The following is a 14183-nucleotide window of genomic DNA, read 5'->3' as shown; positions in this document are numbered from 1 at the left end:
ATCCCAATGGCACGCCCCTTCTCTCGGTCGAATGCCCAAGCTATGAAGGGTTTGAGAGAGAAACATCACCAAACTAGACTGTCAGCTGAGGTTCACCAGGATATACGGATATGGACGGCATTCCTGGAGGATTTCAATGGCAGGGTAGTATGGACGGGCCCCCCCACGACATCAGCAGAGTTTAGTTTATGGACGAACGCTGCTGGTATCCTGGGCTTCAGCCCCATCCTGGGAACCAAGTGGGTCGCCTAGAAATGGCCTGAGGAATGGGAGTCGAGGGGATTGACCACCAACATCGGATTCCTAGAAATATTCCCGATATGGGTAGCACTGATGGTATGGCCGGAGCACGTTAGCAATCAGTCGGTGATGTTCTGGTCAGATAACATGAGCGTGGTAGAATGCATTAACCAGCAAGCGGCACGGTGTCCATTCATACTGCGCTTGGTAAAGGAGATTGTGCTACAATGTTTGAAATGGAATGTGACTTTCAGGGCCAAACATGTGGCAGGCGTTCTCAACAATGCAGCTGATGCCCTTTCTCGCTTTAAAATGCAGGTATTCAGGGAGCAGCTTCCAGCAGCAGACCCATCGCCAGCACCTTTTCCGGTTGCTCTCTGGCGGATTGGTGCCCCAGACTACCGTACCTCGTGGCATCTAGCTTAGCCCCCAGGACCAAGGCAGCATACGAAGGGGCGTTCTTGTCTTACTGTACTTTCTTAGGGCACAATTGGGAGGCTAGCTGGGCACAGGAGGACTGTTTTGTTGCATACCTAGAGTTGATGCACAAGGAAGGGCGCTCGGTGGCCGCCGCAAACAGGCACAGGGCGGCAGTTTCCTTCTTCGCACAAGCCAGGGGCTTAAGGGACCCTACAAACACGTTTGTAGTGTGCAAGGCTTTGAGGGGCTGGCGTCGCATACAGGGACACTCGACAGATTCGAGAAAGCCGATTGGGCTGGTAAGGCTCACAGCCCTGTTGTTAGCACACCAGGGCGTCTGTAGCTCGACATGGGAGGTGCTGCTTTTCAAAGCGGCGTTCACACTAGCGTTTTATGGGGCTCTAAGAATAGGCGAGCTAGTAGCTGCGTCAAAAGTTGACAAAATAGGCGGCCTTCAAGTGGGCTGTGTGGTGATCCAGAATGATATAATGTGGGTAACGATTCAAAGATCGGAGACCGACCAGGAGAGAAGGGGGGATACCATAGTGCTTCCCCAGGCTTGGACCAACCCTTGTTGCCCAGTCTCGTATGTAGAGGCTTTTAGAAGGCAGCGGGAGGGTACGCTGGGGTGTGCATTATTGTGTCACATGGATGGTACACCTTTGACCAGGTATCAGTTTAGGAAAGTCCTGGATCTGGCGGTCGCAAAAGCAGGCCTGGATCCCACGGAATTTGGCTCCCATTCTTTCAGAATTGGGGCAGCAACTGAGGCAGTTGTAAGGGGGCTCCCAGCCGAAAAGGTTAAAAGGATTGGGAGGTGGTCTTCTGAGTGTTACAAACGTTATGTACGTATTGTCATGTTGTGACATAGCCAGATGACTCACGCTTGGTATCTCTTGGTTTTGCAGTTTCTCGAACCTGTCACGCGGGAGAGGAACTCGCCGAATGTCGGCAGGAAACATCAGCTTCGCAACACAAACAACCAGAAGATCGTCGGACAATGGTGACTTGGATCGTGGGCCACTCTTATGTTCGGCGCACAAGAAATGTATTTCTTTCAGGTGACAGGATGAGAAGGGCTAAGGAAAAGGGGTTCTCCGTTTCCTTCTTCGGAAGGGGAGGCTTGGGCATTAGGCAGTTCAAGGACTACTTTGTGGAAATATTATCTCAGCAACTCCCCCCCCCCGTCAGTAGTTATATTTTACCTGGGGGAGAACGATTTGACCAAACTAGGGAGACGCATCCTGATAGACGAAATCGTATCCACTGTGGGGTGGGTGTCTAGAACATGCGCGGGTTGCACGGTAGTCTGGTCGCAACTTATTCCTCATTGGCAGTGGCGAGGGGGGGGCTCGGTTAAGGCGTTGAATCAATCGGTAAAGAGGATCAACACACAGCTGGACAAATTCTTTCGAACCCCCCGGTTGCAGATGATTCCTCATGAGTGTATTTGGGGGGAGCATTTCTACCTTCGGGACGGGGTGCACTTGACTGAGGCTGGGAACGTTCTGTGGTGGAACAACATATTAGCATGGCAAGAGGGATTTGCGAGGTGAACATGACCTTTTGGAGGAGTAGGAAGGGGGGAGGCCAGATCTTGGGGTAACAATGCTGGCCTGTGGGTGGTAAGATCATGACTGGTGAGCAGCTATTTTAAGGTCTGAGGGGGTGGCATCATCCTTTGGAGATGTCCGCCCAGGGGGAGGAGGGGTCACTGGCCCCTCCTAGAACTTCAGGGGCAGCTGGTAACGCAAGTTAGGGCCCTCCTTCACTGGTTAAATGGAGTTCACGGGGTGGACCGAGTAATTAACGGGCTCGGCTGCATGGGTGGACTTAGTAAAAAATGGGCTTGGCTGCATGGGTGGACAGAGTAATTAACGGGCTCGGCTGCATGGGTGGACCGAGTAATTAGCGGGCTCGGCTGCAGGGGTGGACCGGGTAATTAACGGGCCCGGCTGCGCATGCGCACCTGCGTAAGGGTGCAGCTTGTAAGACCTGCCACAGGTTAGCGACCTTGCCATATCGCCATAAATGTTAGTATGCAAAAGTTTTCAGATGAGGATGTTAGATTTGGTTAGGAAACAAGCTGTATAAGAATCTTGTTAAGGCTAGCCGATCACAATTGTCGATATGAATGTATCTAAATGTTCCTGAATATTTTTGCATAAAAATTGTATATTTTGTTTAACAATTTTTATTATTTTGTATCTTAATAAATACAGCCGGGGGGTCTTGCAACCCCCCGCCTTCCTAAGACAAATCTGGTTCATTGGGTTCCGGATTGATGTGGGTATACAGGGGAAAGGGGCGGTAGCCGTCACTGACCATGTGAAAAGGGGGGCCCTTGGCCCCCTGCCTGCATGGTGGTGCGGCGATCCCTTCTCCCCTTGCCTCCCGGTGGTGTGGGGGCGTGATCTCCCGGCGTCCAATTATTACGCGGGAGGTGGGTGCCACACCACCGGACGGCCGGCGCCCAATCCCTGATCTGGGAGGCGTGGTGCATTTTTCCGGGTCAAAGGGGCGGGCGTCAAGAGTTGAGGGGAGGGGCGGCCGGCCCTCTCCCTGTGTCCCCGGAAATAAAAAAGGGGGGAGCGCTCATTTGGCCCTTCTTGTCGCCTGACGCTCCCCCACATTGGTCGTGCCCCGCGCTCGGGCCTCCTAATTTTCCCCACCCACCATCCCTGGAACAAAGCGGTGTTGTGCATTATGTATACATTTGTTATTAAGCAAGTGTTTCCCTTTTAGGATGTATAATTGAAGCATAAATGTCGGTTAGAATGTTTGATGTAGACTGTATTTGTGTACTGAGTATTGGCTTCCCGTTTGGGGGAGAAGTGTTAAAATGTAATTATTAATGTTTTCTGTTTTTTTAGGCCTTTTTAGGTTTTGCCTAGCCAATGCGTACGAAGTACGCATGTGCTAGGAAAAAGCTAATGAGTATAGTATATGTGGCTTGGAATACGCCCCCGTCTTTCATTGGCTAGCTCCATAAATGGAGGCTAGCCATTGGAAGACGGGCCTGTCCGTCAATGCTGGACCAGATTCGGGGGCGTTCCCGAGATTTTTTGGCTTTTGGCTATGTCAGCCGAAAGCCAGTTCTCGGGAACGCCCCCGAGTCTGTTCCGGCATTGACGGCACCCGCCTTCCTGCTCTCGTGGGCGTGCTCGCCTTTCCCGCCCCCTCTCCTGCGTGGAGCACTTTTGCTGACCTCTAAAGCCGTTGCCCACCCGGCATTGTCCCTTTGTTTCCCTGCCGCGGCCCCCGAAGCCGAGTTCCCCAGCACAGGAAGCAGCCGTCCTCCTCCAGCCAGGGCCGCGCTGGGATTGGCCCAGCCGGCCGAGCCTCCGCCGCATCATCGGGATGTGGAGTGGAGAGCAGGAAGCAAGAGATCTGCCGGAAGAAGTACAGGTGAGTTTTTTGTTTGTTGCTTTATGTCCGTGTGTGTCTGTTCCCGCCCCCCCCTCCCGCTGTCAGTGTGTGGCCGTTCCCCCCCCCCCCCGCTCTCCGTGCCTTTTCGCCCCCCCCTCTGTTGCATTGTAATTGCTTGTTTTGCTTGGAAACTATTTGTCAAACTTTAAGCACGGAGTATCTAGGCAGTGAATTTCTTGTTTATTTTAGACGGAGTTGGACTGAAAACTAAACTCAGCCTGCCAAAACGTTCAAAGACTCCCAGTAAAATGGGGACCCATCCTCCTCTGAAAGAAGCCTCTAGTCTGCAGCTTACTGAGACAATGCCAGGATGGCGGAAAGGACGGTCCTGCCGTGAGACCAACTGCAAGCCCTGCGGGGCAGTTGTGTTATCACTTTCATCCGTGCTCAGAAGCCTGGTGGTGATTTTAGAAGCTGTTTCTAACGTGAACGCCAGCTCTGCTCCAAGCCCCTCACAGCAGAGGGCTCTCCCTTGGTATTTAATGCCCCACATGCCAAAGGTGAATGAGGCTGCCCGCCTTCGCCAGGCGCTAGAAGACCTGTGGGCGCCGTGCCACATGAATGGGAAAGAGCACGTGCCACATGGGCATGAAGCTGTACGATGATGTTCTATTACTCCGTATGACCATCAATTACTTATACTTACGTCACCTGTACATAAATGCACCAGGCTTGTGGCATCCAATCTCAATGGGACTGAAAGGCAGTTTCAGTTAAGAGGGTTCGTTAGTCAAACAGATGGGGTTGCACAGAAGAAACACAAGATAAAGAATCAAAGAATGGTTTAAGTTTCCCCTTCCCACGGACGTTGCCGATGAATAACGAGAACTCCTCTCTTCATACTTACGGGGTCTACTCTAACCTGCATCCAGAATCATGGTCTCCATGACAAGCTGGGCCCGTGAGGCGGAATGCGGACCGGCAGGGTCACTTCTTCACCCCCGGATACAGCCCCCCTTGGCTGGGCATGACTCCACTGAGGTGAACTTACTTGGAAGTCCGTGACTCGGGCCCCTCGATGCTCATACAACCTCCTGCCCCCAAACTTCCGTTAGGTTGACCCCGCCCACCCCCATGCCTCGTTGTCCCCCCCTCAGCGCAAGGAATGCACTCTGTCCCCCGATGGGAAGCCTGTCAATCACAGCTCCATTAGCCTGCCGCGGACGTCCACTTCCTGAGATAGTTTATTGGAATTGCCCCCAGAAGCAAACTGCCCCTCGCCCTTTCATATCACTTCCAAGGCAGGGGAGGGGGTCCCGGGGCCTATTGAGCAGGGCTGTGCCTCCCCTCCAGCTCCTGCAGTGCAGCCTTTGTGCCTGCTGTTTACTCATGACATGGAGTTTCCTGTGCCCCCTCCCGCCCAGGTCTTCTGTCCCGAGCCGCATCAATGTTTGCCAGTTTTTCAATCCCATGTCTCACTTCAGCGGCCCTGTAATAAAACCAACCAGCTGTTTCCATGGCTGGCAATGGACTCTTTTGTCTTTAGACCATTCATTCCTCCAGGAAGATGCTAACAAAAAGCTGCTGAACAGGAGCCCACCTAATACACAATAAGCATGGCAAAGCCAATAGGGCTCGCCTAGTGACCTGCTGGCTTTGCCAATGTTTTTTAGACGCGATGAATAGCATTTGCAAAGTTTTAAATGTGGCTAAAGTTTAAAACAAAAAACGCAGAAAGGACTTTGATACAGCTGCCTGTGTCATTTTTAGGCATGCACATGCACACAACATGACACTCACTGTGTCCCTGAAGCCAGGCCGTGCCTGGCTGATGAGCCCTAATAAGGGTGAAAGCGGCTCTACGTTGCTTGTGTTATGGTCCAGGGTGGACCTTGATTGACTTCTCTCATTGGGGCGGGGTCTAGCTTGATGAGCATATGGCTGGGAACAAACTGAGGTGGCATGGCGGCTGAAAACGAACAGATTGATAACAACAGATTGATATGCGGCCCCAATCGATTGCCAGTGGCTGAAATTAATTCAAGCATTCTATCCATCGCCTTGTTTTTGATTTCCTAATTGTGACGGGTATGCCCAGCCGTGAGCCCTGTGCTCATTGTGCCACAGGAGCCAAGTTATACCTGGCTTATGAGCTCTAAGAAGAGTAAAGAGTCCAGGGTTGCTTGTGTTCTGGTTCAGGGAGGACCTGACCTAGTAGTTCATTCTGAACTGTTCCAACTGGAGCAGGATGAAAACTGATTTGCATATGGCTGGGTCAAACCGAGCTGGCCTAATGTTGAAAATCGATGGTTTGGGATGCGGCTTGAGTGATTGCCGGTTGCTGCAAATAATCTGAGCATTCCACCCGTCGACTTGTTTTTGACACAAACTGATACAGGCGTTTTTTTAGGTTTTGTCTGGCGAAAGCTGCGCTCTGCGCAGCTTTTTCGCACAGGCGAAAACCTAATGAGTATAGTAGGGGAGACAGGAACGGCCCCCGTCTTCCATTGGCTAGCTCCATAAATGGAGGCTAGCCATTGGAAGACGGGCCTGTCCGTCAATGCCGGACCAGATTCGGGGCGTTCCCGAGAATTTTTGGCTTTTGGCTACGTCACGCTACGTCAGCCGAGAGCCAAAAATTCTCGGGAATGCCCCTGAATCTGGTCCAGCATTGCCGGCCTAGACGAGCTCAACTGGTGGTGGAAAAGAGAAAGTAAGGTCATACAGACAGGAAAAGGATAAGACAGAGAAAGGACAGAATTAGGTTATAACAAGCACGGGAACGGAGGTAAAAATTTACGGGCTATCAATGTTAAGTTCAGCAAGGTGGCTTTATGTGACAAAGAAATGAGTAGGGGCGTGCACGTTGTGTAGCTAGGACCCTGGTTGGCCGGAGGGGTGGAGCTCTTCATGTATCACTGATTAAGCGTGAGGGTGACACTTCCGATAGATGGAGGCACTTCCTGTTTGCTTTCGGTGCGCATGTCCGTTGTTAAAGTCAGAGGCGGCCTCCGACAAACTGAAGAGCAGCAGCGCTGTTTCTCCGCCGCCCGAGTAGGCGAACGAGCTATCGGTGCCACAGTGGGCTCGACACGGCGTGCCTGGCCCTGCCTACCCGGGGGAGGGCTTCGCCACACCGAGGTACTTGCAGCACGAGTTGCGAACTGAGGGAGGATACTCTCCTTAGAGTGGGCGTCGCACTGAAAGTCTACGCAGGTGACGGGGGTGCACCGAGGCCCCTCAACGCTGGAAGAAGTTGTGGGCACCACCTAGTGTCTTTTAACACAGGACTGCTACTTTGGGGGGTTTTCAGTACTCGAGGTGCTGCACCCTGCTGGTTCACTTCACTGCACTGCACAGTCTCAGCTGCGCGACCCGCCGCCCCTGGGCTGTTGTGTGAGTATCTCATTCTTTCTCTCTTTGTGATCGATAATACAGATCCGATACCGAAACAACAGTTGTGTTTTGAAGAAATAGAGGATTTGACTATACTTGCACATTTTATCATGCAAGTTAAGCAGTGCTTTTTTTGCTAGAACTATTCTTACAAGTAGTGCCGAAGTAAGTTTTTATAAATATCATTGCTTTAAGTTTCTGTAAATACTTGAAGAAAGAGAAGGCACTTATCTACTGTTGTGCAGCACAGATATGTTGTAAAGAACTTCGAGTCTGGGCACAATGTGTATTTGCATAGAATCACATACCGAGCATCTAACAGAGGATGCTGACAGACTGATCTGATATTGTAGCCTGTTATAAACCGGTAAGAATGTCTTGCTTTTGACTGATGGGCTTAGACTACTGTTGAGGTGGTTCAAACTTAAGCTGCTGCTGTCAGGCTGGGACAGGGTGCTGATGAAAGATCTAGGCTGCTGTCAGGGTGGGACTGCGACAGAAAATGGACTTAAATAAGTGCCCACCATTAGTAAATTAGAATGCTTAAAAAGTGTGCCATGTTTGCAAAATGCGACAGGTTTGATCGTGTGGAGGCACGCTGTATAAGTGTTTTGCAAGGCACAGGAAATTGTGTGGATTTCAGCTTGTTGAAGGCAATGTTTTTTTTTTAATATTCGGGAAATCCACAGTAAAAACTGGACCTACGCTCTGAATACAGTTTTGTAGATTTTCATTTTTTTGCATTAATTTAGAACTTGAATCAAGTTTTGTGGTTTCTGACAGCTCCTTTTTGGAACAGGGTCCACTCTGGTCTCTTCCTGTGATCTGAAACTTAGTCCGGTCATTAAAGTCCTTACGAGGATCCACTCTAAATGGAGCAATTTTACTGTAAAAGGTGAAGTTCATCCTGCAAGCCACATAAAACCAGCTACCGTACCCAGCAGCTAGTTGACGCTGTATTGCATCATTATTCCGAAATTGCATGGATACTATTTTCCTAGCCCCTGAATCTCCCCTGAATGATATAATCCCCGTATTATCGCCCCATCCCATGGACGCCGTTTCTTGTCACATCAAAGATCAATGGATGCCCTCTTAGTCTTTTTCCTCAGAGACGTATTTCTCTCACCAGTGATTTATGCATGCCATCTACCTCCTGGGTGCCACAGTCCTATATACCAGTGACCCTTGGATGGTCTTTTTTTCCAATAATAATGTCCATGGACGTCATTGTCATCACATACCAGAGTGTTTTGTGTGTTATCTTAGTCCAATACTAATTTCCAGGTTTACTCTTTCTGTTTTCTGCCTTCTCACTCCATTCTGCCCTTACTTTTCTTCCTGCCTTCCCTCTCTCTTGATCTCTCTCTCATGCATCCTCTCTCCTCCTTATCTATCATGCTTCTCTCTTGCACACTCTCGTGTGCCTTTCCTCTCACTCTCTTCTTTCAGTCACCAACTCTCTCTCCTTCTTTTCTTGCACTCTCTATTTTCCTATTGCCCTTTCTTTGCCCCTCTCTCCTTTTTCATCTCTCTCTTCTTCCTACCCTTCATTTACATCTCTCCATTTCTCTCTCCATCTTGTCTTTCTTCACAATTAACTCTGAGGGCCTGATGTACATTGCCAGACAAGGGGGGGGGGGCTCTCTGTGTGTCGGCGGGGGGCTCTCTGTGTGTGTGGGGGGGGGCTTTAAGTGTGTGGGGGAGGCTCTCAGTGTGTGGGGGAGGCTCTCAGTGTGTGGGGGAGGCTCTCAGTGTGTGGGGGGGGGCTCTCAGTGTGTGGGGGGGCTCGCAGTGTGTGGAGAAGGCTCGCAGTGTGTGGAGGGAGCTCGCAGTGTGTGTGGGGGGCTCGCAGTGTGTGTGGGGGGCTCAAAGTGTGTGGGGGGCTCTGTGTGGGTGTGTGTTGGGGGGGCTCTCTGTAGGTGTTTGTGGGTGTCATTTGCGAAAGATAAAGCTAGTGGCATTGCAAATGACAATGCCATTTATTTATGTTAAAAAAAACATAAATAAAAATAATGTCAAGAGCATTGCCAATAGCTCAAGCTTTAACAAAGGCAAAACCATTGCATTGTAAATGCTTGTTTCCCATAGTAGCTTGATGATGGTATGTCATGTCATGTTGTTGTAGATAGCGTAGCTGTCCTTTAGTTCCTTTTTTCGACATGTCGTTGTATTTATTAGGGTATTGGACATGCGGTAAGGTCATGACCAGTGAGCAGCTATTTTAAGGTCGAAGGGGGCGGCATCATCCTTTGGAGGTGTCCGCCAGGGGGAGGAGGGGTCACTGGCCCATCCTAGAACTTCAGGGGCAGCTGGTAACACAAGTTAGGGCCCTCCTTCACTGGTTAAATGGAGTTCACGGGGTGGACCGAGTAAATAACGGGCTCGGCTGCATGGGTGGCCCGAGTAATTAACGGGCTCGGCTGCATGGGTGGACCGAGTAGGTATACAGGGAGAGGGGCAGTAGCCGTCACTGACCATGTGAAATGGGTGGGATCTTGGCCCCCCTGCCCACATGGCGGTGCGGCGATCCCTTCTCCCCTTGCCTCCCGGTGATGTGGGGGCGTGATCTCCCGGCGTCCAATGATTACGCGGGAGGTGGGCGCCACACCACCGGTCGGCCCGCGCCCAATCCCTGATCCGGGAGGCGTGGTGCAGTCTTCTGGGTCAAAGGGGCAGGCGCTGAGAGGTGAGGGGAGGGGGCGGCCCGCCCTCTCCCCGCGTCCCCGGGAATAAAGGAGGGGGAGCGCTCAGTTGGCCCTTCTTGTCGCCTGACGCTCCCCCACACTGGTCGTGCCCCGCGCTCGGGCCTCCTAATTTTCCCCACCCACCATCCCTGGAACAAAGCGATGTTGTGCATTATGTATACCTTTGTTATTAATCAAGTGTTTTCCTTTTAGGATGTATAATTGAAGCATAAATGTCGGTTAGAATGTTTGTTGTAGACTGTATTTGTGTATTGAGTATTGGCTTCCCGTTTGGGGGAGAAGTATTAAAATGTAATTATTAATGTTAGCTGTTTTGTTTAGGCCTTTTTTCCCATAGTAGTTTGATGATGGTATGTCATGTCATGTTGTTGTAGATAGCGTAGCTGTCCTTTAGTTCCTTTTTTCCACATGTCGTCGTATTTATTAGGGTATTGGACATGCGGTAAGGTCAAGACCGGTGAGCAGCTATTTTAAGGTCTGAGGGGGCGGCATCATCCTTTGGAGGTGTCCGCCAGAGGGAAGAGGGGTCACTGGCCCATCCTAGAACTTCAGGGGCAGCTGGTAACACAAGTTAGGGCCCTTCTTCACTGGTTAAATGGAGTTCACGGGGTGGACCGAGTAAATAACGGGCTCGGCTGCATGGGTGGCCCGAGTAATTAACGGGCTCGGCTGCATGGGTGGACCGAGTAATTAACGGGCTCGGCTGCATGGGTGGACTGAGTAATTAACGGGCTCGGCTGCAGGGGTGGACTGGGTAATTAACGGGCCTGGCTGCGCATGCAAACCTGCCTAAGGACGCAGCTTGTAAGACCTGACACTGGTTAGCGACCTTGCCATATCGCCATAAATGTTAGTTTGCAAAAATTTTCAAATGAGGATGTTAGATTCGGTTAGGAAACAAGCTGTATTAGATTTTTGTTGGGGCTACCCGATCACAATTGTCGATATGAATGTATCTAAATGTTCCTGAATATTTTTGCATAAAAATTGTATATTTTTTTTAACAATTTTTATTATTTTGTATCTTAATAAATACGGCCGGGGGGTCTTGCGACCCCCCGCCTTCAGAAGACAAATCCGCGTCGTTGTGTTCTGGGTTGATGTGGGTATACAGGGAGAGTGGAGGTAGCCGTCACTGACCATGTGAGACGTGAATATGTGGAATGCTTCACCCAAAGATGTACTGTGTCATAATCTTCTAATAAAAATGTGTTTAAAAAACTGTTTGTTTAGCCTGGATCTTTATGCAGCCTTCGGAAACTTGTCTAAGATGTACCTTTTCAACTTAGCAACATGCTACATCGGCAGCCAATCTATTTTTTGTCTCGTTTTACAATTACATGAACAGTTGTAGTGGTCCATCTAGGTACATGTTTGCCAAGACTTGCTTTCTTTAAAGATAGTGGTATTGCTGATCTTGTAAAATTTGCTGCTAAAAGAAAGTCCATTCCTCCAGTGGAATTACTTTTGCTATTCTGTACAATACTCGTGGTAATTAAGCCAGAAGATTATCCCTACCACATAATCCTCCAATAGAGAATGCCCCACGTCCTCCCTACATCACAGGATATCTTCTGAACTAGATGTAAATTAATCTGATGACTTCAAATATTTAGAGAGCGAATGATCAGGCACTGCTCATGGATAAATTGCAAACTGAATCCTATGCTGCTGATGCTGCAAACAAGTTGGTGTTGGATGTTTTCACTGTGTACGTAAGTGGCTCTATTTTACAATAACAGTTTCTAAGGCAGGAAGTATTGCTATGGTCTTCTAATTTTCCAGGTTCTATCTATCTATCTATCTATCTATCTATCTATCTATCTATCTATCTATCTATCTATCTATCTATCTATCTATCTATCTATCTATCTATCTATCTATCTATCTATCTATCTATCTATCTATCTATCTATCTATCTATCTATCTATCTATCTATCTATCTATCTATCTATCTATCTATCTATCTGTCTGTCTGTCTGTCTGTCTGTCTGTCTGTCTGTCTGTCTGTCTGTCTGTCTGTCTATCTATCTAGCTACCTATCTATCTTTGTTCGAATCGTCGCTTCATGAGCATTAATGGAAAGGGGCGACCACTCGGTCCCCCCGAACATATGGCAGGGTGCCCGGATCCCCCGGGAAACCATTTTGGGCGGGGGGGGGGGGCGTGTCTCTGCTGGTATGCTTGAAGCGGCGTAGCCGGGGCGCGCCTTTTCCCGCCTAAGAAGGGGTTGTCCTAGACACCTACACCGTTGGTCACGCCCCGTAGGCGTACCAGAGGAGGGTAGACGCCCTCCCGAAGAGGAATAAAAGGAGCAACAAACCAGAGAAGCATCCTCTTGTTCCTGTGCTTGGAAGCTGCACCCTCTCGTTGCACGTGAGCCCTAGACGGAACAAGGAGCAATTTTGACCCACCCACCAACCCCTTATGGCAACGTTAGTAAATGCAATATAGTTGATTTGCGTTGATAGTATCTTTTTCCAAGGTCTATTTTAGTATGTAATAAAGGTGTCAATGTTTGAACTGCAATAAAGTTATTTGCTTCATAACAATTTTCTCATTCAGTTGAGCGAAGTTTCATTAAAGGTATGGCATGTGTAGATAAATGGATGAATAGGACAATGTCCAGTTAACCGTTTTATTGCTCTCTTCATTAGGTTCAAAAACGTCGTATTTATTTTGGTCGGGCGGTAAGGTCATGATCGGTGAGCAGTAATTTCAAGATCCCTAGAGGGGGCGCCACCCATTATTGATGGGAGCGCCCGGGGGGAGGCGGCCATTGGCCCCACACACGTGGAGGCGGCACCCACTAAGTATGGGGTCGCCGAAGGGAAGGCGGTCATAGGCTCCTCCCAGGGGAGGAGGCGGCTCGATGCCCCTCCTAGGAATTTCCCGGGGCCAGGATATCCACGACGGCGGATGTGGTGAACAGTGTGGGGTGGGAGGGGGGGTCCACGCTACCTTCTAGACACCTCACACGAGTCCTCGGACAACCACTAAGATGGCGTCGAGTTAAATAAAGGGCCCCCGCTAAGACAAGGGAAATTGGAAGTTGGCACAGAGGTACAGTCCTCTGTGCGCCCACCCCTCACACCGTGAGGGGGGAGTTCTGGTAGTAGGGATCTGACACCGGGTACGACCTTGCCGCTGGCCCGTAATGTTAGGATGTACAATTTTATATAGAAAGTATGCATTTGCAGGATGTTTAGACTCGGCTAGGAGAACCTTTGTATTAGAGACTTGTTAAGGTTAGCCAATAAACGTGACTGCAGTGAAATGTATAAAGGAAAAATTGTACATGGTATGAAACTGTTATTTTAATGTTTTAATTTTGTTTCATATTTTAATAAATACGGCCAGGAGGGTAACTCCCTCCCGCCTTCCAAAAGTTCAGAACTGTGTCCGACTTCCCATCCTTGGGGACTGTGTTGGGAGGGGGTGATAGGCATGCCGGCCATATTATCACTTGTGTAGAGGCATATATTGTTGGCACTGTCTATGCTACCATTCCTCGTAGGGGTCATGAAGTCAGAATGAGCAGAAAGTAAAAAGGGTTTGAAGTTGTAACTTTTGCCCTTTTCCCAAGTCCCATGCCTTAGAAAAAGTCTGATGAGGCTAAGGGAAGAACAAGAGGTTACCATTATGACACGGTCGTGGATGTGCATTGAGTCCAATCTGCTACTGTTTTATTAACCACATGCGCGCTAGCGCAATTTTGCTCCTACGCTGAGATTTTCAAAAGCGCATATTACGTGACGAGCTGGGCTCGTCATCAGCGTGCGAGGAGGCTACGCCATGACGAGCCCAGCTCGTCATCAGCGTGGAAGGGATTAAGGTTAATAGATTCCAATGCGTGGAAGTGACACCATTCACTGTATTTGTCTTACAATAATAAAACGATGAAATCACAGAGTAATTTGGCTCATGAAACTGACACTTTAAAGATGCAACTGGTTTATTCATCACAGAAATTTTTGACAAGCAGAATTAAAAACAAAAATAAAAAGCACGCTCCTTTTAAGTAACAGGTAAGAAACAGCACTAATTTA

This window comes from Lissotriton vulgaris, chromosome 2_1 (assembly GCF_964263255.1).
Source record: "Lissotriton vulgaris chromosome 2_1, aLisVul1.2, whole genome shotgun sequence".
Classification (NCBI taxonomy): domain Eukaryota; kingdom Metazoa; phylum Chordata; class Amphibia; order Caudata; family Salamandridae; genus Lissotriton; species Lissotriton vulgaris.
This window is presented reverse-complemented; position numbering follows the sequence as displayed.